At 37.9% G+C, this 21006-nt stretch overlaps 1 long non-coding RNA gene across 1 annotated transcript in view; it reads left to right on the top strand.

Moving 5' to 3' along the window:
• LOC138442445 (uncharacterized) overlaps positions 1-20478 on the top strand; it is a 176420-nt gene extending 155942 nt beyond the window's left edge. Inside the window, exon 5 of the long non-coding RNA XR_011257683.1 lies at positions 18843-20478. This is a non-coding gene — a long non-coding RNA (uncharacterized lncRNA). The remainder of the gene's footprint in view (positions 1-18842) is intronic.
• Positions 20479-21006: the final 528 nt, after the last annotated feature.

Here is a 21006-nt window from a genome sequence, read left to right as displayed (position 1 = left end):
ATAAGACCCTTTCTTTCACCTCTAACCAACATCTTCCCAGACAAATCACTGTTATTGGTAATCTCTGACAACAGACCTTCCCCAAGTCTGATTCTGTCATTTACTTGGTAGATTTGTTGACTGCAACATACAATCCCCTATCATCAAGTTTTCCAGATGTTTGCACAGCAGGTTCGGTGTTTTTAAAGTATCTAAATGACGGTCCCAAATGACAAATGTTCATTTTCAAAATTAAATCTTATTACAAATTACCTGCCAAGTACAATGTGTCAGGAGAGACTGAAGGAATTAGAAATTTTGTCCATTGAGAATGAATGAAGAAGAAAGAACATAGATGAGGTAAGCTATTACATATCCTGGAGGTATATACAAAGAATTTTAAATAACAGTGGTTCACTGAAAGCTGTTGCCTTAATACTAAGACTTGCTTTTAAAAGGTCCATGACTACCTTTTGCTGTGAGTCAGGCTTCAACTTTGTTAATGTAAAGAACAATGGCTAGGAAATACAAGGGTAATTTCTAACATGAACCTTTTTTTCTCCTTTTAATCATCATCCACACAGGCACAGATTTAATATTCTGAGAAGAGAACAGGGCTTAATACAGCCATCAAAAAATAGAACTTAGTTTCCTCTTGTCTGCTTTCTAGCTTGTGGTCTGCTGTTGACCACTAACCTTTGAATTCCAGGTTCCTCATCTTTAATGTAGGAATAATTAATGACTTAATTAATGCAAAAAATTAAATAAATGAAAGTAATTTTTGAATGCACCTTGTAAACTCTAAAGTACCATGGGTATATATTGCTATCAGAATAATATTAGCCATATATGAGCTACTTACTCATATCAGATGCTCTGTAAAGCTTCACACTTTTTTCAGTCTTTACAATTGTTTAAAATAGGTCACATCATCTCCATTTCATAAATGAGGAAGTTGAGTCTTGTACAGAGGTTAAGCAGCAGGCCTAAGCAACTGCTAGCCTGGACTGAACAAGATTGAACCAAAATATCTGATTTCAAAAACATGCCCCCAATCAAAATATGTCCTCCATCTCTTCGATATACTACCAACCTTTAACCATTAAACCCTAATGCTCAGTGATGCCACTTTGGCTCAAAATATTTTGGAAGCACCATTAGAAATTGCCTTTAGATCCAAATTTACTGAGGCACCCAAAGCAAGCAGCCTGCTGACTCTGTAGACAACTTTTCTTTTTGACCCTAAAGAGAATTGTCTAGTCTGATCATCCTGCATTCTAGTCAGGAAGACAATGAATACCTGTTGTCGAGACTTCTATTATTTAGAAGACTCTGCAAGACTGAAATTCCATTTCTTCATGTCTTTATAATGGTGGGTATAATATCAACTGGAACTCTAACCGCAGGATAGTTCAACTGTCTACTTACCTATCCAACTTCCAATTAACCAGAATTTTTGAGTTACTGTATCCCAGAACCAAGACTAGAAGTTGCATGCTAATAATATCTGAAGAAATGAACAATGTAAATTCTCTTGTTCTTTCCTAGGAAAACTTTTGGTCCCTGATAGAGAAATATGAAACCAGACTGACCACAGAGTCAAGGATTGCTTCATAGGACAAAATAGAACATCTAGATTTTCCATCTTTAAAATTATAATCAGCAGCAGGAAGCAAAGCAATACCACGTCCCTGTTATAGGAATCTAAAGGCTTTTTATAGAATGCACAGCAGCAAATGTTATCGCTTTGCTTGAGAAAACCATTTTCATTATCAGTTGCCTTTCTTTTTCAATTGATTATGACTTTTCCTTTAAAAAATGCATTTAGGCAGAATTTTGCTATGCTTGATTTAGCCCAAGGGAAAATTTTTGGAGGGTTGAAACAGAGAGAATAGTCTGAACTGAATTATTTCTGCTGCTTTAAAGCTATGCACACATGGACAAAATATATCGCATTCTACTGAAAAATTTTTTTTTCTTTGCTCCTATTATTTAGAAAGAACTTAACAATGAAAAATCCAGCTTTATGGTATTACATTCCTTATTGTGCAAACCAGTGAACAAACACAAGGTGAAGTTTTTTTTCAAGTTACTATGGTTTGAGTAGAGGGGAGGGAGGATGCTATTAAAGCAATCTCCTCTTAATTTAAAGGAGTTATGCTGGACTGAAGCCTGTTAAGAAACAAAGGATACCCCAATTAGTGTTGCTGCTGCTGCTGCTGCTGCTGCTGCTGCTGCTGCTGCTGCTGCTGCTGCTGCTGCTGCTGCTGCTGCTGCTGTGTCTCTTCAGTCATGTCCGACTCTGTGCGACCCCGTAGACGGCAACCCACCACGCTCCCCCGTCCCTCGGATTCTCCAGGCAAGAACACTGGAGTAGCTTGCCATTTCCTTCTCCAATGCATGAAAGAGAAAAGTGAAAGTGAAGTCCCTCAGTCATGTCCGACTCTTAGCGACCCCATGGACTGCAGCCTACCAGGCTCCTCCGTCCATGGGATTTTCCATGCAAGACTACTGGAGTGGGTTGTCATTGCCTTCTATGCAATTAGTGTTAGAAGACTCCAAAGTGAGTCAACAAACTTAAGGCTTGCATTTAGTTATGGAAAACCTAAATTAATGGGGCCCATTCAAGGCGGACTGTGAATACATTTATATGTGTGGTTTAGTCTATATTTTCTTTTACCATAGAGGGAAGGCTGGAATAGAGTTTTTTTTAAATGATCAAAACTCTTTAAGATTGTTCAGAAAAAATAACATAGATAAGAAATCTGAGATTATACCCATTATGCTGAACAAAGAGTTAGTATACCTTAAGAGTAAATACTAAGAGTTTGAGTAAAGCAAGAAATTTAGAAATCTAGGATAAAACAGCCTTTCCATTTCATAGGGGAAAAAAGACAGTTTTAGAACAACACTGATTTAGCAGTTGGGAGGGACCTCTGAATTTAAATTTCAATATATAAATCTCAATTTTGCCAAGTAAAATTAATAATAGATTTATCTAAAGCCAGCCCTCTTCAACCTCTGCTATATTTCTCTTAAGAAAGCATTAAATGAGAGTATTTCACTTTAGCTGAAAATCAATGGCCCTTCAGTGAAGCATACATCTCCCAAGTAATACAGAGTTAACAATCATACAGTTCTGCTAGTAAGACATGAGGCCCTGGCTTTGGTGGTAATAACTTCATGCAACATACAAGTCTTTGAAAATACTAACACAAAAAGAAAGGATTGAAAATCTAAAGTGAGCATGCGCAAATTGTCTTTGAAATGTCAACCCAAATATTTGTAATGTAGTTAATGATGATAATATGGAAATAAGGAGTAAATAAAATTTAATTACCACTTGCCATAGGCCAGAAATTTTTTAAATATATGCATCGTCTCTTTAGCTTTTCTTAAGAACCCTGCAACTTTGTTTTACTAGCTATACTTTCAGAGTAGATTTAAAGAAGTAAGATCTATTGATACACATGGAAATATGTGTAAAAAAATTAAAGATGGATTAAAATATTTAACTGTATACTTATCTATGATCTCTTGGTAAATGAATCAAAAGGTATCATAAATTTTATCTCCTTGGAAATTTCTTTGTTTGTATACTGATAAAATTATATTCATCTTTCATTGTGGTGATTATAAGGATGAACAAGATATAACCCTTGCCCTCCAGTAACTCACAGTTTGAAAGGGGGATGTAATGTGCATCAAAAATTCAAATATAATTCATGGTGGTTTGTTGTAAACTCTGTAACACAAGTGTGTTGAAAGCTATGGGTAGCTAGAAAAAAAAATAATCCTTAGAGCTGGAGACTGAATTAGAGAAAAGAAAGATCAGAGAAGTGTCCTTATAGAAAGCAGGTGAGTTGGGTTTGGAAGGTGGATAAAGTTTCAACACACAAATATGAGAACCTTGGAAATACTGATATGTGATGCCTTCAAGCAGAGAGTAAGTTCAGAATGCCAGTGTTGCTGGAATTTTATGACATATGAATGAGCAATAATGTTGATACAGACTAGATTATAGAAGACTTTCACTGACAATCTAAGAAGTTTAAACTTTATTTCACATTCAGTAGGGAGTTTTGTTCACTTAGATATAGTCAGTGTTCTCCTTTGGAAATATTAGTCTATCAAAACATTAAACTACTTTATCCAATGTTTTGTTACTCCTTTGATGAATAATTATTGTCTTGTTACCATCTGCCAGCACCTACACTAGGTGATGGGGATATATGATAAATACAACTCATTTTTTGCTTTTATAAAATTATAATCAAAAAAATTAAACAGAAAGCAGTGCCATAAAACATTGAAGTGTCACATAAGACATATAAGAAAAAAAAGAAAGAAAAAAAAAAGACATATAAGAAAGTAGGGTAGCACCTAGGAGGAATACCTTCTCTATCATTACAATCGTAGGAAAAACATTCTATAGAAAGTGACTTCAAATTGTGTGTATGACGTGTGTGTGTGTATGTGTGTAGGTTTATTGGGCGGGAGGGTCTATCAATAAATCTACACACATGGAAAGACTCAGGGTGGAAATTGTATTTTTAGAACTTGATGCAGAGTTATTTGCTTTCCAGTCACATAGATTCTTAACAGCTTCAGATATGTGTACAAAGTTCTTGGCCATTTCATCCTGCAGAGAGGGTCTGACCGTCAGTCAACTTCCAGGAGAACCAATCAAGCATTATGAACAAGACCTTATGAAAGTAAATTCTGATGAAGTGAATTGGCTCTCTTCTTGGACCTGGAAATCATATGGCCTGACTTATAAAAAAATGCTGAGCATGAATGATTCAGTGAGGCCTGAAATCAGCACCATGACCAAGTGTGTCTTTTAGTGATCACTCATTTACTCAGTTTTTCAGTAAGCCTTTGTTGTTTGTCAGCACCATGAAACTCACTGTACTAAGCACCTAATGTCTCCTTTTTAGTCATAATTAGTCACCACTGTCTTTAAACATTTATCTTCATTTTTCCCACCCCCATATAACATTTACTACAATTTGAGTGTATCACTGTGAGTTGTGTATATGAATGTCCTCAGGTAGACTGTGACATTTTGAAGGGAGGAACTGTGTCCTCATCCCTGTGTTCCTTTCAGGCAATGGCACAGATACAATAGGGTTTTGGTAAATGTTTGTTGGATGGATGGAGAGATGGATAGATGGATGGATGGATGGAGGGATGGAGAGAGAGAAACCTGAATAAGAAATTTCTCCTGTCCTATGAATCCTATAGTCTAGTATAAATCAAGCATGCATAGTTAATTAGGAATGCTTTTCAGTTTAGGTTTACTATTGTAATACCACAATTTACCATGATCCTAAAGACAGAATAAAAAAGGATATTTAGAGTTTGAAATGGTTCTCTATTCTGCATTAGTTGAAGCTTGATTTTTAAATAAATTTATTTATTTTAATTGGAGGTTAATTACTTTATAATATTGTATTGGTTTTGCCATACATCAACATGAATCTGCCACAGGTATACACGTGTTCCCCATCTTGAAGCCCCCTCCCGCCTCCCTCCCCATACCATCCTTCTGGGTCGTCTCAGTGCACCAGCCCCAAGCATCCAGCCCAGGTTCGAAGCTTGATTTTTTTAAGTCTTCAAAAGTACTGACTCCTGAGTTTTCTATTTAAACTCATCCAAAAAAAAAAAAAAGCCCCAAATCCCCCATTAAACTATTTTAATATGCTGTTCCTTTTCCTCAAGTTAAATCAAACTGAGGGGAATAAGAACAGATTCAATATTTTAGAGACTGTCTACAATAAACATTAATCCAAGAGCAAAACAGAAACATTACTTTGCACACAAAGGAATTAACATCACTTCTAACTCCTTTATTCAGTGGTCATATTTGATTGTCAGTTTCCGAAAAATACTGCCATATTTTTTTCTTTCCATTCAGCAAACTGATCACATGTTTGTTGACTACTCTATGCTGTAGACATTGATCGTTTGACCAGGCATAACAGATTCAAAAACTTCACTAGAATAGCCTACACAGTCTTGTGTTGCTCAATAACTTTAGTTTGAGAAAAATAAGTGAAATTTTTCTTATGCATTATTGAGGAAGTATATCTTTATTCTTCATGACAGAAAAGTGATTCAATAATACAAAGGATGTTTTCTCCCTTTAAAATCGGGGATGTTAATTGTAGAATATACCCTAGAAGTTAGGAAATTACATGGTGTGACATGAAGGAGAGGAAAAAGGTGGAAATAAACTAAAGCTTAGATCCCAGATATCCTGCTACTCTGTATGATCTGGGGGAAAATTCCTTAAGCTTAGTGAGTTTCAGAGGCCTTGTGTGTAAAAAGATAATAATAATAGTTTTGCAATATTGTTATGATTTTATTGCTAGAATTTTATGATAGATATAAAAATGCCAGACATTATTCTAGTATATGGTAAATTATCATTTATGGGTAATTATTGTGTGGAAATAATAGCTAAACACTTGACCTGAATTTCCTTATTTTTAGGTATTTCCCCAATCCTATGAGGCAGATTCTGCATTTCTAATTATTGTAAATGAGAAAACTGATATGAAAGAAGGTACAATTTGTCATAGAGCATAGAGCTAACGCATGGCAGAACTAAGATTCAAATCAGTTATTGATAGGGTATGATTAAAAGGTAATGTTAACATTTTTGAGCTTTCCATTTTTTGCCTTCCTTCTGCCAAATAAACATAAATCAGGACTTAGTCAGTAAAACTCTCTTTGGAGGGGGAATGTGATGTAGGAGAGGACTAGTACAATGGGGAGAATGGGACCATAAAAACAGCAAGTGTGTCTAACATTAGGCAAAGAAAGAGTTTATTTTATAGAGAGGAGGGAACGAATGTGGGCTGCAAGTTGTATGATTTGATATTAGATCATCCTGTTCTCAGGAGAAGGCCATGAACTGGTTCAGGCTAAGGGTGGGTCACACTTCAGGGACCTGGGGGAGGAGAGAAGTTGAACCGAAGGTTGAATTGCAAACATGTTGTTACAACTGATCACTGTCAAAAAGCAATTCAGCTAATTATTTATGAGGCAAACATAAGAAATTTAGAATCTGTCTAATCATAGGTTGGGGGCTTCCCAAGTGGCTCAGTGGTAAAGAATCCTCCTGCCAATGCAAGGAGATGCAGGAGACACGGGTTCCAACCCTGGGTGGGGAAGATCCCCTGGAGGAGGAAATAACAACCCACTCCAGTATTCTTGCCAGGAAAATTCCACTGACAGAAGAGCTGGGAGGGCTCCAGTCCATGGGATTGCAAAGAGTGACTGAGCACAAATGAACTAATCATAGGTAAACAGAGGGGAATCCATGAATCTTCAGTTCAGTTCAGTTTAGTTCAGTCACTCAGTCATGTCAGACTCTTTGAGACCCCATGAATCGCAGCACACCAGGCCTCCCCATCCATCACCAACTCCCGGAGTTCACTGAAATTCACGTCCATCGAGTCGGTGATGCCATCCAACCATCTCATCCTCTGTTGTCCCCTTCTCCTCCTGCCCCCAGTCCCTTCCAGCATCAGGGTCTTTTCCAATGAGTCAATTCTTTGCATGAAGTGTCCAAAGTACTGGAGTTTCAGCTTTAGCATCATTCCTTCCAAAGAAATTTCAGGGTTGATCTCCTTCAGAATGGACTGGTTGGATCTCCTTGCAGTCCAAAGGACTCTCAAGAGTCTTCTCCAACACCACAGCTCAAAAGCATCAATTCTTCAGTGCTCAGCTTTCTTCACAGTCCATCTCTCACATCCACATATGACTACTGGAAAAACCATAGCCTCTAGACTAGATGGGATTTTGTTGGTAAAGTAATGTCTCTGCTTTTGAATATGCTATCTAGGTTGGTCATAACTTTTCTTCCAAGGAGTAAGCGTCTTTTAATTTCATGGCTGCAGTCACCATTCACCATGATTTTGGAGCCCCCCAAAATAAAGTCTGACACTGTTTCCACTGTTTCCCCATTTATTTCCCATGAAGTGATGGGACCAGATGCCATGAACTTCATTTTCTGAATGTTGAGCTTTAAGCCAACTTTTTCACTCTCCTCTTTCACTTTCATCAAGAGGGTTTTTAGGTCCTCTTCACTTTCTGCCATAAGGGTGGTGTCATCTGCATATTGGAGGTTATTGATATTTCTCCCGGCAATCTTGATTCCAGCTTGTGCTTCTTCCAGCCCACCATTTCTCATGATGTACTCTGCATATAAGTTAAATAAGCAGGGTGACAATATACAGCCTTGATGTAATCCTTTTCCTCTTTGGAACCAGTCTGTTGTTCCATGTCCAGTTCTGACTGTTGCTTCCTGACCTGCATATTGGTTTCTCAAGAGGCAGGTCAGGAGGTCTGGTATTCTCATCTCTCTCAGAATTTTCCACAGTTTCTTGTGATCCACAGAGTCAAAGGCTTTGGCATAGTCAATAAAGCAGAAATAGATATTTTTCTGGAACTCTCTTGCTTTTTCAATGATCCAGTGGGTGTTGGCAATTTGATCTCTGGTTCCTCTGCCTTTTCTAAAACCAGCTTGAACATCTGGAAATTCATGGTTCATGTACTGCTGAAGCCTGGCTTGGAGAATTTTGAGCATTACTTTACTAGCATATGAGATGAGTGCAATTGTGTAGTAGTTTGAGCATTCTTTGGCATAGCCTTTCTTTGGGATGGGAATGAAAACTGATCTTTGCCAGTCCTATGGCCACTGATGAGTTTTCCAAATTTGCTGGCATATTGAATGCAGCACTTTCACAGCATCATCTTTCAGGATTTGAGAGAGCTCAACTGGAATTTCATCACCTCCACTAGCTTTTTTTGTAGTGATGCTTTCTAAGGCCCACTTGACTTCACATTCTAGGATGTCTGGCTCTAGGTGAGTGATCATACCATCGTGGTTATCTGGGTCATGAAGATCTTTTTTGTACAGTTCTTCTGTGTATTCTTGCCACCTCTTCTTAATATCTTCTGCTTCTCTTAGGTCCATACCATTTCTGTCCCTTATCGAGCCCATCTCTGCATGAAATGTTCCCTTCGTATCTCTAATTTTCTTGAAGAGATCTCTAGTCTTTCCCATTCTGTTGTTTTCCTCTATTTCTTTGCATTGATCACTGAGGAAGGCTTTCTTATCTCTTCTTGCCATTCTTTGGAACTCTGCATTCAGATGCTTATATCTTTCCTTTTCTCCTTTGCTTTTTGCTTCTCTTCTTTTCACAGCTATTTGTAAGGCCTTCCCAGACAGCCATTTTGCTTTTTTGCATTTCTTTTCCATGAGGAATGTTTTGATCCCTGTCTCCTGTACAATGTCACGAACTTCAGTCCATAGTTCATCAGGCACTCTATCTATCAGATCTAGTTCCTTAAATCTATTTCTCACTTCCACTGTATAGTCATAAGGGATTTGATTCAGGTCATACCTGTATGGTCTAGTGGTTTTCCCTACTTTCTTCAATTTAAGTCGGAATTTGGTAATAAGGAGTTCATGATCTGAGCCACAGTCAGCTCCTTGTCTTGTTTCATTGACTGTATAGAGCCTCTCCATCTTTGGCTGCAAAGAATATAATCAGTCTGATTTCAGTGTTGACCATCTGTTGATGTCCATGCGTAGAGTCTTCTCTTGCGTTGTTGGAAGAGGGTGTTTGCTATGACCAATGCATTTTCTTGGCAAAACACTATTAGCCTTTGCCCTGCTCCATTCAGTATTCCAAGGCCAAATTTGCCTATTACTCCAGGTGTTTCTTGACTTCCTACTTTTGCATTCCAGTGCCCTATAATGAAAAAGACGTCTTTTTTAGGTGTTAGTTCTAAAAGGTCTTGCAGGTCTTCATAGAACCATTCAACTTCAGCTTCTTCAGCATTACTGGTTGGGGCATACACTTGGATTACCGTGATATTGCCTTGGAAACAAAAAGAGATCATTTTGTTGTTTTTGAGATTGCATCCAAGTACTGCATTTCGGACTCTTTTGTTGACCATGAGGGCTACTCCATTTCTTCTAAGGGATTCCTGCCCACAGTAGCAGATATATTGGTCATCTGAGTTAAATTCACCCATTCCAGTCCATTTTAGTTCGCTGATTCCTAGAATGTCGACGTTCACTCTTGCCATCTCTTGTTTGACCACTTCCAATTTGCCTTGATTCATGGACCTGACATTCCAGGTTCCTATGCAATATTGCTTTTTACAGCATCAGACCTTGCTTCTATCACCAGTCACATCCACAAATGGGTATTGTTTTTGCTTTGGCTCCATCCCTTCACTGATTCTGTAGTTATTTCTCCACTGATCTCCAGTAGCATATTGGAAACCTACTGACTTGGGGAGTTCCTCTTTCAGTATCCTATCATTTCGCCTTTTCATACTGCTCATGGGGTTCTCAAGGCAAGAATACTGAAGTGGTTTGCCATTCCCTTCCTCAGTGGATCACATTCTGTTAGACCTCTTCACCATGACCTGCCCATCTTGGGCGGCCCCACAGGGCATGGCTTAGTTTCATTAGTTAGACAAGGCTGTGGTCCTAGTGTGATTAGATTGACTAATTTTCTGTGATTATGATTTCAGTGTGTCTGCCCTCTGATGCCCTCTTGCAACACTTACCATCTTACTTGGGTTTCTCTTACCTTGGACCTGGGGTATCTCTTAACAGCTGCTCCAGCAAAGCACAGCTGCTGCTCCTTACCTTGGATAAAGGGTATCTCCTGACTGCCTCCCCTCCTGACCTTGAACGTGGAATATCTCCTCTAGGCCCTCCTGTGCCTGGGCATCCACTGCTCCTTGGACGTGGGGTTGCTCCTCCCAGCCTCCGCCCTTGGCCTTGGGCGGGGGTAGCTCCTCCCGGCCACTGCCCCTGACCTCAGATGCAGGGTTGCTCCTCTTGGCTGCTTCTTTGCACTGGCTATTCTCTAGAACACAGAAAAGTAGGAAGAATTCTTAACCTTCATTTTTTTCCAGACTCGTGGGGTTCAGGCAAAGTATCACATTGTCACTTCCTGCTATTTAGACAATGTGTTGATGAGATTAGCTTTGGAAGAGTCCTTGGATGAACTTGTTACCTCCCTAGTCTGGGCTGTTAATCAAGTCAGTATGTTTTAGGAATTCTTTGCTACAGAGGTTTAACTAGTAACAAATAGTAATGCATTCAATGTTGAAACATACATCTACTGTCCTTTGGATCAAGTCACTTTTCTGCGTGAAGCTTAGTTTTGTTACCTGCTAAATGAAGTTGGATTGAACAAATTCTCTCCTACCTCTGACCTTCAGAAATTTATGAAACCAAAAAGATTTGTCCAACTGCCCTGTGACTTGATATGTGGAATCAGAGACTGAACCATGCTTTATTCTTCTTCCCAAGACTCAGGGAGCATCAGCACAGGAACCACTTAGAAATACTCTGGCTTTGGAGGTCTGTAGACTGTCTATAGCTCTTTCATCCGCAATTCAGAATAATGCTATCCAGATTGCTTTTGTCTTCCATGCTTCCAATCAATCATTTGTTCTTCTTGAACCTGTAGCACCCCTTTTACAGTGCCTTGCATAAATGGGGTGATTCTTTGATTGCCTCTTCAACTGTTCTGATTTTCTACATTTTCCATTCACAGTCTCTCTGAAATTTTTTTTGGTGTCATGAAAACTCAGTTTTGGGTGTTGTTTCAGGCCTTCCCAAAGACCAGGTTCGTTTTCCTACTTAATATTCAAGAAGCATTCTTGAAAGGTATCTCTTTCATAGAAAGCCCATGAAACTTACCAGTACTCAGCTGATGACTTGCTTCAGGCTCTGCTGTGTCTCTGCATTGGATTCTTAGTATCAACTGCTTAAAGCAGGACTCCTGTGGGTCTTTTTTATCACCCAGTGTCTTGAGAGTAGCATGGCAATAGATATAAAACTTACTCAATTACCAAACCTTTAGACACACTTAGTTTTTTTTTTTTTCACACTTAGTATTTTTAATGTATAATGATACTAATAATATACAAATGTTGTACTATAAATATGGGTGGTAGCCTAAAGTGGACTTTATTGAAATAACAGTAAATAATCTTAATAGGATAGGGTATCTAAATTATACTATTATTTCGCCCAAATTGGAAAACATTGAGTACAATTTTGGTGGATTATGACATGTAACAAGGAGAGTGGAAGAAGTACAACTACCATATTAAAGTACTTAGGTAGAGCAGAATGGAAAAGAACTAAATCCAAAGAGCAGGAGGTGGCTCAGTATCTCTAGAATCTTGAAAAAGTTATTCATCTTAGTTCTCTTGAGTGTAAGATAGGGACAATAATTACCTTAACAAACTGCATAAGGAAATAAATAAAATAGTGTGTGTAAAACACCCTTAATGCCATCTATCTGTTAACATATGGTAGACATGCATTAGGGCTTCCCAGGTGGCTAGTGGTAAAGAACCCACATGATGATGCAGGAGACATAAGAAATGCAAGTCCGTCCCTGGGTCATGAGGATGCCCTGGAGGAAGGCATGGCAACACACTCCAGTATTCTTGCCTGGAGAATCCCATAGACAGAGGAGCCTTGTGGGCTACAGTCCATAGGGTCAGACATGAGTCAGACATGACTGACATGACTGAGCAAACATTCACAGACATCCATAAATGCTGGAATTGTTGAGGTTAATATCATATAGTTGGTTAAAACTGACTTACCAACTGGACTTAAAAAACAATATTTACTAGTCAGAACTGTTGTTAAACTCGGGAGGTAGGATCTGCAATCACTGAGTTCCTAGTGTGGACCACTTCATGGGTTTTAAGAGAAATATTTCCTATGGAAAGAGAAACATGACAGAGATACGAAAAGTTATATTTACAAATAATTTTCATGTTAGGGTGGTTAAAATGGTTCTTCATTTCCTCATCACAGTCAGCATTTTCTCTCTTTTTGTGAATACCTGCCCTACTAATATCATTCTTGAGTATTTCTTACATCCCATTTAACACTTACTAGACATTACTTTGCCAACAAAGGTCCATCTAGTCAAAGCTATGGTCTTTCCAGTAGTCACGCATGGATGTGAGAGTTGGACTATAAAGAAAGCTGAGTGTCAAAGAATTGATGCTTTTGAACTGTGGTGTTGGAAAAGACTCTTGAGAGTCCCTTGGACTGCAAGGAGATCCAACCAGCCCATCCTAAAGGAAATCAGTCCTAAATATTCATTCAAAGGACTGATGCTGAAGCTGAAACTCCAGTACTTTGGCCACCTGGTGCCAAGAACTGACTCATTAGAAAAGACCCTGATGCTGGGAAAGATTGAAGGCAGGAGGAGAAGGGGACCACAGAGGATGAGATGGTTGGATGGCATCACCAACTCAATGTCATAAGTTTGAGTAAGCTCTGGGAGTTGGTGATGGACAAGGAAGCCTGGCTTGCTGCAGTCCATGGTGTCGCAAAGAGCCGGACACAACTGAATGACTGAACTGAAGACTTTCTCAAGGCTGTCGTATTTGGGTCACGTTTTTGGTTGTAAATTCTTCTCCTTTATTGTGTTAAAGCTGGGTAAGGAGACAACAGTTGGAGAAATAAACACAAGGAAATCAAATTCCAAAAGAGGAAAATACCTGAAAATATGAAATAGGTACAAAAGAGAGGTTAGGGATAAAATTTGAACAGATGGACTAATTTTAATGTGACAAAGAGAAAGGAAGATTAATTTTTGCTGGTTCATTTGATCAAAGGCAATAACCTGGATGATGAGCTATCTGGTTTGGAATTTCTGAGGAGCGCATCTGTTGGATAACTGATATCTCTCTCATTTCCTTTAAACTAACAGAGTCCCTTAAACCTCAATGTTGTCAAATTCTGGATTTACAAATCAAAAGGAGAAACAATAATCTTAGGGGGAAAAAAGTTAATTAAACAAAGCAAAACTTTGTCCGTAGGAAGTTAATAGGTTTATTTGCTTGACTGTTGCTAATATGGGAACTTGTTCACCATTGGTGGCAGTAATGGGACAGAAATTAATCATTAGGGGCCAGTTTTTCAGCCTCTAAGTGGTTTGCCAAGTTTCTGTTAAACATCTCACATTATTGAGGATACAAGTCAAAATCACTTATCAGCAGTTCATCTAAATAGCAAGGAACATGTATTAAAGAGGCCATGAAGGAATTTCTAATGAGAAAAAATGCTCTTACTTTTTGAGAAATTAACTGCTCCAATAAATTGCAAAGATAAAGTAGGAAAAGTTATCATAATAATGTCTGTTGTAATAAAACTAAACTGTACAGATGATAACAGTTAAAATGCCAGAAGGTGAGTTAATGAAATACCGTTCTCCTAAAGCCTCTTTGGTCCTTACTCTGAAATATAATTCTGACACTCACATATAAAGGATATGGTGGAAGCTACATGGAGATACTACATTTTCACATGTTCTACAGATTCATTGCCTATGAACTTTTGAATATACATAAAATTTAAAAAGCAGAGTATATTAAATGAAACTTTCAGAAAGGTGACATAAAATAATCCTGGGGCAGAAAATTGATTCTTAAAGTGTAAAAGAGTTGAAAATCTATGGGGAGAGAAATCAGTCTGAATTGCGAGCTAACGCTGGAAATTTTCTATCAAAGATCATAGGAATGGGGCAAAGATAGAGTCACTGAAGTCTTCCTAATGCAATCTGTGGATTCAGGAATGTAGGAGATGCCTGAAGCTTATGTTACGATTTTCTACAGTCAAATTCCCACACAAGTTAAAGATTGTAGCAATGCAGAGGAACTCCCAAGGATAGTGAGAGAGCAGACAAACATGCAGTACAAATGAACAGCATGTGTAGAAGCTGAAAAGTAGTCAAGTAGGAGAGTTTGGGGCTAAAAGTTTTACTCTGCATTGAATTTCTCTCTTACATAGTAATGACCAAATTGGCCCTGAATGATGAAAATACATGTGTATGTGTATGGAGAGATAAAGAGAAGGGGAAAAGGAAGGAGAGGAGGGAAGTTCAGTTCAGTTCAGTCGTTCAGTCATGTCCGACCCTTTGCGACCCCATGAATCGCAGCTCGCCAGGCCTCCCTGTCCATCATCAATTCCCAGAGTTCACTCAGACTCATGTCCATCGAGTCCGTGATGCCATCCAGCCATCTCATCCTCTGTCGTCCCCTTCTCCTCCTGCCCCCAATCCCTCTCAGCATCAGAGTCTTTTCCAATGAGTCAACTCTTCACAGGAGGTGGCCAAAGTATTGGAGTTTCAGCTTCAGCATCATTCCCTCCAAAGAAATCCCAGGGCTGATCTCCTTCAGAATAGACTGGTTGGATCTCCTTGCAGTCCAAGGGACTCTCAAGAGTCTTCTCCAACACCACAGTTCAAAAGCATCGATTCTTTGGTGCTCAGCCTTCTTCACAGTCCAACTCTCACATCCATACATGACTACTGGAAAAACCATAGCTTTGACTAGACGAAACTTAGTCGGCAAAATAATGTCTCTGCTTTTGAATATGCTATCTAGGTTGGTCATAACTTTTCTTCCAAGGAATACGTGTCTTTTAATTTCATGGAGGAGGGAAGAGGGGAAAGCAAATCAAAGTTGAGAAAACCTTGGAAAGCCAAAACTACACACGTGCTCAGACACAAGGCTTTTCATCACATAGTAAGAGTCAAATGATCCAGGGCATTGATCAAACAGTCTGCAGGGGGGAAATACACAGAGCCATCTCCAGTTACCATGAGTTCAACAGGGTCCAGTCAAGTGCCCTATTCACATAACCATCTTCGGACTAATTAAGTAAAAACAACAGCAAAAGCAGTGAAACAATTACCCACGAAATAAACGAAATTGAAACCCACCAAAACGCTTTAAGAAAAGGCATGAAGAAATAGTGCAGACCATGACAGAAACAAACCTCTCTGCTCTGAGCCATCTGTGCCACCCATCAGCTGGTAATAAAGTGACTCTGAGTAGCAATAGAAATAATCAAAGGAAGAGCTTTAAGAAGACATGGCAACACTAATAGATTTTTTTCTGGGTTTCTGGTCTTTGTTTATGGATAATTAAAATTTGGCAAAGTGTTCAGAGGCCCATCATATGAATGCCTCCCTTGTGTTTTATTTAAGCAACAGCTCATAAAAGACTTCAGTTTACTACCATGCCAAGTAAATGCTTGCTGAAAGAGAAAACCTCCAAATGATATGTGAATTTAACATTGTAAGTTGATTTAATGTATTACAGTAAATTTTCCAACCTGACTTTTACATCAGAGTGTTTAATATGTTTGCCTGTCCAGTGAAGGCAGTTTTGATTTCTTACATATTTGAAACAAATCTTGCTTTCAATTATGGTTATTTAATTTTACTTTATTTTAGAACTTACTTTCATATATTCCCAAATATATCCTCATGTATCCTTGCTTTGTTGAAATTTCAATGAAGTAGAAATTAAATAAACTTGGCTTTATATATATAAGAAAGACCTGTTCTGAGAAAAACAAGATATTTTATGGAACAGTTATGAAAACTAAAAGCTTGCTAAACTGCCCTCATTTGTGTCACATTGAGTCTACCTCCAACTATGCTCTATCTTTTTGTTATAAACAGATTCTCTGAATATCAGTATATTAATTGGTATTCTTCAGGGGCATGCAACAGGAATCAATTCTGGATAATCTGAGCAAACACAGAAATTTATTATGGAGAGAGAATTGCTCAGTGATTCAAAGGAATAGTGGAAGAAACATGTATCAGCAAGGGTAGACAAGACAGTTCCAGGAATCTAAGTAACAAGAATTGATGGACAGTTTTTTCAAAGTTCTCTCCTTGATGTGAGTGAAATCTAACCACTTAAAATCTCTATGTTGCTCAGATTAATATTCAAATTCTTAGAAGAGAACTTAGTTATAGTCTAGTTTAAACCATTTATCTACCTCTTGCCAATGGGAAGGCTAAGTCATGTTTTGGTCAGATTAGCACAACTGTAGCCAATAAGAGAAATAGAACTGTTACAAGAAGAAAAGGAAATAGATGCTGGGAAGACATAAAGCAATCCTATGTTTAAATGCATTCATAATCGGAGACTAGTACACAGAATGTTATGAAAAACAGCATTATGAATAGTTCAGGGATAGTTTATGCTTTTTAAAATTTAATTTATAACTGTTTCATTAAAATAATGAAGGAAATTACAGTAAATGCATCCATATTGAGCCAATATTTATCATGGATACATTATATACTATGTATTAGGTACTATAGTATAATAAGAAGTTTCACAGCTATTATCTCATTAAATTGTCACATAATTTCTGTTAAAATTGATATTTCTATTTCAGAAATAGAGGATCAGAAATTTATGTAGTCTTGTTTACTGCCATTCCATACATAATTGTGATCCATTTTTGTTTATATTTTTATTATTTGTCCATTTTGGGAGTTGCATTTTTATTTTCTATTCATTTCATAGATTTCATTTAACTAATGGTTAAAAAGCACCAACTTTGTTAATCAGCACTAAATTTCACTAAAGAAAAAAAAAACAAGAAACCTGAATAATAATACAGAAAAGATAAAATGCTGTCATTAGGTAACCATTGGTGTCAAAACTACATCTATAAATTTAGAACCTTATATACAGAATGATGAGTTCAACTATATATAGCAGACTGAACACACACTTGTCACCATTCCTTCCAGAAATCTCACTTACACGAGAATGAAGTAAGGATATAAGACCACCTGGAGAACCACCAATAAAACGAGAGGACAACAAATTTTTGGAGCATAGGCAGCAGAAGAGAAGTGAGGAGTTAACAAGACTGAGAAAGTAGAATACAGATAGATTTTCTCAGTTGAAGTTGTCATTTATTGTAAGATGAACCATTAGTTTGTTTCACAAGGGGAAAAAAAAATCACTCACAAATATAATTATAAATGTATGCTTCCAGTTATCTGTTATCCCAGTAACAAATTAACAAAAATTATTTTATTATTATCTCTCACAGTTCTGGGGGAGACTGGGCCTTGATGAATCAGGGTTAGTCATTCAATTGTGATCAGATATCAGCCTGGGGTGAGATCAGCTCAAAAATTTTTCCACTCACATGGATAATGATTACTACTCAATATCCCCTGGGACTTTAAATGGTGGCTATTCACCAAGACACTTATATACAATTATTCATGTAGCCTGGGCTTCCTTAGAACATGGTAGCTGAATTAGGAGAGCAAACATCCCAAGAGAGATAGCTGGGAAGTGCCCTATTGCTCCTTATAAACTCTCTTCAAGTTACAGAGCCCCACTTTCACCCCATGCTATTCTTTGAGGTAGTTGTATAAAGTTTTAACCAGATTCCATGGGAAAAGACATGCATTCTGTGTCTTCATGGAAGAAAAACAAGGTCACAGTGAAAACAAGGATGTGTGGGATAAAAGATATTGTTGCAGCTGTTTTTGGAAAATTTAATCTTCCACAGTGCAAATAACAGTAATACAGGTCCCCCCATTCAGAAACATGAGAATAATTTTTAAAATTATCTTAGAACAAATAAACATGATAGTGATATAAAGTTGAGGAGATATTAAATGAGAAGCAAGCTAGTTTATGTTTCAGATCCTTACAAGGTTCAGGTATTTGAGGCATGGTCCTCCTTGGAAGGTCTTCTTAAGATTTATAGTAGTTATGGCACCCCACTCCAGTGTTCTTGCCTGGAGAATCCCAGGGATGGGGGAGCCTGGTGGGCTGCCGTCTATGGGGTCACACAGAGTCGGACACAAATGAAGCGACTTAGCAGCAGCAGCAGCAGCAGCAGCAGCAGCAGCAGCAGCAGCAGAACATTTGAAGAAGGAGCAGTTAAATTGATGGGATTATTTCTTTATCCTGTATAGCTAGGTAACTGTCTCTTTCACTTCTGACAGGAGAAAACTTTCCATATTGAAGAAATTAAGCCAAGATTTTCAAGACCCTGCAGATGAGAAAGAAGCACAATACTGAAAACAAAGATACCAAGAAAAGTCTACATACTGAACAATAAAATCCTCATACTTCTTGTCAGCTCCAAGAACTTTGGAATGGAGGCTTGTTCTTCATCCTTTCCCTTCTACTATCATGTATAGGCAATGAATTGGAAGATTTTTCTCTGAGGCCATGAGGATGACCACTAAGAAGGTTAGGCCTAGAGAATGTGCAGCAAAGAGTGTTATCATCCCAAAGCAGTCATTCCATAGTGAAGCCTTGTCAAGCAGTTCAGTCATCTCTTCAGCGCTTTAATTTTAAATGCAAGTGGGTAGCCAACAATTATTAGACATATATGGGAAAAAAACAAAACACCTCTACACGAAATGAGAAGCAAATAGTACAGAGAAGTTTTCATAAAAAGAGGCAAACAATGAACAAAATAGATCTTAAAATAAGCAATCAAATTACCCTGTGTCTTTAATCTTGGAGGGCTTCCCTCATACCTCAGTTGGCAAAGAATCCACCTGCAATGCAGGAGACCCCGGTTCAATTCCTGGGTTGGGAAGATCCCCTGGAGAAGGGAAAGGCTACCAACTCGAGTTTTCTGGTCTAGAGAATTCCATGGACTGTATGGTCCATGGAGTCACAAAGAGTTGGATGTGACTGAGCAACTTTCCCTTTCAGTTTTCACTTTTAATCTTGGAGAGATAAGAGAAGATATTGCATTTCTGAAATAAGAACATAATGACATAAAAAGAAAATAGAGAACAGTAAATGACTTCAAAGAATAACTTATGCTAAAAATTTGAAAGAAATCTCTTTTAAAAAAATTATTATGATAAAAACAGTTAACTAGGGATCTTACTCTCTTAATTGATTTTTAAGTGTAAAATACTGTATTGTTATCTATAGGTATAATATTGTACAGCAGGTCCCTAGAACTTATTCATTTTCTATAACTGAATTTTTTACATGCTAATTAGCAACTCCCAGTCTCTCTCTCCCTCAGCCCCTGGAAACTGCTATGCATTCTTTAGCTCTTTGAGTTTGACTATTTTAGATACCTCATGTAAGTGGACTCATGCATTGTTTGTCCTCTGAATAGCTTATTTCACTTGTCATAATGTCTTCAAGGCTATCCATGTCACATATTACAGGATTTCCTTCTCCTGTAAGGCTGAGTGATGTTCCATTGTGTGTATATAACACACTTTCCTTATCCATTCACCCATTACCTGGAGTAGGAAATGGCAAACCACTCTAGTATTCTTGCCTGGAAAATCCACGGACAGGGTTGCAAGTGGGCTATAGTCCATGGGGTCGCAAAGAGTCAGACATGACTGAGCGACTGAGCATGTGGGCTGTTTCTACACATGATTACTATGAATAATACTGCAATGAACCTGGAAGTGCTAATACCTCTTTGAGATCATAACTTCAATTATTTTGGATAAATACCCCAAAGTAGAATTTCCAGATCATATGATAGTTCGATTTTTAATTTTATGATATTGTTTTCCATAGTGGCTATACCATTTTGTACTCTTCTAATTTCACCAATACTGTCTTAAAAAAAAAAAAGAAAAGAAAAAGAAACATGCTCACAGTGGTAAGGTGATATTTTATTGTGATTTTGATTTGCATTTTCCTGATTATCAGTGTCATTGAGCATCTTTCCACATATCCTTTGACCTCAACAGCAATCTTTAAGAAAGTAGAATCAAAAGGCCAATATTTTCTAAAAGTAGATAAGAAAAATTATAATAAATGATAATCCAGAAGTTTCTTCATATGGCTAATATAAATTCTAGAAAAAAGAACAAGAAAAATTTAAAAGAGGAAACTGTCCAAGAAATAAATTAAGAAAACTTTTCAGAATTAAAGTCTCTTTGGAAGGACTGATGCTAAAGCTGAAACTCCAATACTTTGCCCACCTCATACTAAGAGTTGACTCATTGGAAAAGACCCTGATGCTGGGAGGGATTGGGGGCAGGAGGAGAAGGGGACGACCGAGGATGAGATGGCTGGATGGCATCACCAACTTGATGGACATGAGTTTGGGAGTTGAACTCCTGGGACATGAACTCTGGGAGTTGATGATGGACAGGGAGGCCTGGAGTGCTG

This window comes from Ovis canadensis, chromosome 6 (genome assembly GCF_042477335.2).
Source record: "Ovis canadensis isolate MfBH-ARS-UI-01 breed Bighorn chromosome 6, ARS-UI_OviCan_v2, whole genome shotgun sequence".
Classification (NCBI taxonomy): Eukaryota; Metazoa; Chordata; class Mammalia; order Artiodactyla; family Bovidae; genus Ovis; species Ovis canadensis.
This window is presented reverse-complemented; position numbering and strand designations above follow the sequence as displayed.